This window comes from Orycteropus afer, unplaced genomic scaffold, assembly GCF_000298275.1.
Source record: "Orycteropus afer afer isolate SDZICR_OR568_19922 unplaced genomic scaffold, OryAfe1.0 scaffold00070, whole genome shotgun sequence".
NCBI lineage: Eukaryota > Metazoa > Chordata > Mammalia > Tubulidentata > Orycteropodidae > Orycteropus > Orycteropus afer.
Genome location: NW_006921657.1, coordinates 8127823 through 8131757, shown reverse-complemented (window position 1 = coordinate 8131757; position 3935 = coordinate 8127823).

Sequence of the window (3935 nt, the reverse complement as noted above, 5' to 3'; positions counted from 1 at the left end):
ACTCGACGGCAAACAACAACCTACTAAGAAGTAGCTTGAAAGGATATTTGAAAAATACTGTTTTAAGGAGACAAATCAGTGTGGAGAGTAAACTACAGAAGGGGAAATAGGAGTAGAATGGCTGTTAATAGGTTACAGCAATAGTGCATTTATAAAGAAATTCATTAATTCATTTCTTCAACAAATATTTATTCAGCATCTACTGTGTACCAGGCATGGAGATACAATGGTAAGCAAAACCCAGTAGTGCCCTTGAAGAGCTCACGGTGTGGAGAGACAGGTAGCCAGTTCAATGTGGTAAACACTTTAATAGAGATTTGAGAAAAGTATCACTGGGTGGTCTAACTACTTGAGAATAATAGGGAGGACAGTATTTGAGGTGGTTCTTGAAGGGTGAGTTTGCCAAGGGGAGAGGACTGGTGGAAGGTATCCTAAGTGAAAAGAAGAATGTGATAAGGCTAGAGGCATATCTATGGAAAATGGTGTCTATGGCAATTAGTTTTATATTGTTGAATGATCTCTCACAGCTGGTGATGGAAACTGCAATGGTGAATAGACATTGCTCATTGGCACGCCCCCCCCCAAGTGGCATCCAGGGCATGTGCCATACCCACCATACCTTAGATATGCTGCCGTTGGACAAGGCCAGGAAGGTTTACAAGTACAGAGTGTGATCTGGGTAGGGTTTTCAGATTGAGTAAATAAAGCCATAGGATGCCAAGTGAAAGTTGAATTTCAGACAGACAAGCAATAATTTTTCAGTGTAAATGTGTCCCATTGATCTGGGATGGACAAGACATTCTGTGTGGCAGTATAGGTGGGTGAAGGCAAATGACAGATGAGTCTGGGAGTGTCGTGGGATCAGGTTGTGAAGTCTTAAGAGAGCGTAAGAGTTTACCAAATGTAAACTCTATCTAACACTGAAGGTTAATCTGAGAATGATTATAGAACGGTCAAAAAGGAATAAAGAACATACACACAGAAAACAAATGTAACTCTTGATTCTTTAGCTAATTATCAAGAAAGGTAGAGTCCTAGTGTGTGGGTGGAATGGTTGTTAATTATTGATGATTACTAATTCCATTTTAGTAATTCATTCTCACCTTCTATCCTGCTTATTCAAATTGTTTCTAAGATACCATTGTCATAGAATTTAGTTGAAAAGAGGGAATGAGCACATTTGCTGGGTAGACTGCTTATTGCTCTTCCAGCCTGAAGCCACATTTGGCTGTTCACAGTAATGGAATTAATAGCACCTGTCTGATCAATCAAGAGCCTCTTTAAGCAATTTGCCAGATGTGATAGACACAAGTTGGCTATCTTCCCTTTTCCCACTTTGAGGAAAAAGATCCTCTTTCCCTTCTATGGTTCATGACATCATGGGGATAGTTTCTAGAAATTGGGGGTGCCCTTTGACCGAAGCTGAACCAGTCAGAGTTCAATCTCTCCTGTCGTGGTTGTACTTGGAACCTTGAACTCAGGAGCTCTCAGCAGCCATGCTTTTCTAACATGAAGACTGGAAAGCAGAAGAAGCCAGTCAACACTCTGTAGGGGAGGGTGGCAATTCAGAGAAAGAGAGGAAGAGAGGCCCAGGCATTGTGTCAGAGTGAAACACAGCTAAAATGTGTGAGAGAAGGATAAAGAGGCAGACAGAGTCAGAAAGAGAGTGAGAAATCCAGCCATAGATCCTTGGATCTGTTATGTCCAAAGGCATATGTAGAGTGTGGCACATATGGCACATGCCCTCGACATCACTTGAGAGGAGGTGCCAATGAGCAGTTTCTATTCACCATTTTGCTATTTCCATCTTCAGTTGTGAGAGATCATTCAACAGCTTAAAACTAATTGCTATACAGTATTCATAAGAGCAAAGAGATGGAAAAACCTAGGTGCCCATCAATGGAAGAATGGATAACCAAACTGTGGTACATACACACAATGGAACACTATGCAACACTAAAGAATAATGGAGAGCTCTGGTAACATAGTGGCTAAGGCACTTGACTGCTAACCAGAAGGCTGATGGTTCAAACCCACCAGCCACTCCTTGGAAAGAAGATGGGGCAATCTACTTCAGTAGTGATACTGCCTTGGAAACCCAAGGAGGGGTCGCTATGAGTCAGGTCCGACTTGACTGCACATAACAACAAGCCACAACAAAGAATAATGTAGAATCTGCAAAACACTGCATAGCATGGGTGAACGTGCTGAGTGAAATAAGTCAATCATAAAAGGGCAAATATTGTATCAGTCCATTATTGTAAAAAGTCAAGGAAAGGTTTATATATGGAAGGAAACTTTCTTGGTTGGTTATTAGGGATGGGAGGGGAGGGGAGGAAAACTTCCTAGATAGGTTGGGGGGGAGACTGTGTGTGTGTGTGTGTGTGTGTGTGTATATACCAAAGATTATTAGTGGTTACTAGGGGGAGGAGGGAGGAGGAAGAGAAAGCTTTTGTTTGTGGGGCACTGAGTTTATGCTAATGTGGTGGAATATTTTGGAAAAGGATAACAATGGCGGCACAATGAAAAATGTCATTAGTGTCCCTGAGATGTAAATGTGGAAGTTGTTATGTTGATGAATGCCTTGTTGTATATGTTTTCACTATAATAAAAGTTAAAAACAAACAAAAGACAACCAACAATTGCCAACAATTGCTTTAGGCCTATTTTCCTTAGATATGCCTCTGATTACATCCCTAAAGTTTTGGTTGTGTTCCTGCCTTTGGGCTTGCTGAAATACCCCTGTACCTTCTGGTGGGTTTAAACCACTTATCTTTTGGTTCATTGGCTGAGCTCTTCACCACTGCACCACCAGGGCTTCTGTGGTACTTTGAACACTACGTAGATCATGTTTCCTAGCGTTTGTTCTGTGAAGCTAGTAGTTAGACCATGGAAACAAGAAAAGATAGGTAGTTGGGTGGTCAGGTCATGTTTAGGTAAACTACTCTGCAGCTTTTACTATACAAATATATATTATAAATTTCCAAAAGGCAGATAGCTGAGTAGCATTTCCTAAACCAACTTGACCATGAAAACCTCACTGCCATTGACTTGATCCTGACTCATAGAGACCCCTTCTTGGGTTTCCGAGGCAGTATCTCTATGGAAGTGGATTGCCCAATCTTCCTTTCAAGGAGTGGCTTGTGGGTTTGAACCACCAGCCTTCTGGTTAGCAGTCAAATGGCTTAGGCACTACACCACCAGAGCTCCCAATAGAGTGAAGTATTTTTATTGGAGTATTGGTGGTTCTATGGTAAAATTCTCACCTTCCATGCTGGAGCCCCAAGTTCAATTCCGAGCCAATGCACCTCAAGCACAACAACCACCTGTCTGTCAGTGGAGGCTTGCATTTTGCTGTGGGGCTAAGCAGGCCTCAGCAGGAGTTCCAGACTAGAACAGACTAGGAAAAAGGCCTGGTAACCTACTGCTGAAAATCAGTCAATGAAAACTCTATGGATCACAATAGAAAACATCAGTCTATTTAAATATTCGGTGGTCAAGTGGGCTTAGGAAATACTACATAAGCTATCTGTTTCTTGGAAACTCACAATGCATATTAGCATAGTAAGAGCTTCTTTAATCTTTACAACAAGCAGGTGGAGGGTCCTACCCAATCCTGTGCCTGAGGAAACCCATACTTTTCAGAAGTGAGTTATTTTCTGTTTTCTAGGTCCTCCTCCAAGGAGTACCTACTGGACTGGCAGTACCTTCGCACAAGGATAGGGTCAACCAGGCTCCAAAGAGCTCTGAGACTCAAACCCATAGAGTCATCTTCCCAGACCTATGTGGCCAGATGTTGGTTTCAGAAGGGTAGCCTAGTGAGCAAATTGTTCCTGCTGCCCCAAGTGGTATTTCTTTTACCAGATGGCATGAGATTGGGCTGCCAGAATGGTGCTGGCATAATGATTTGGAAAGATTCAAATTGTTTAGATAGA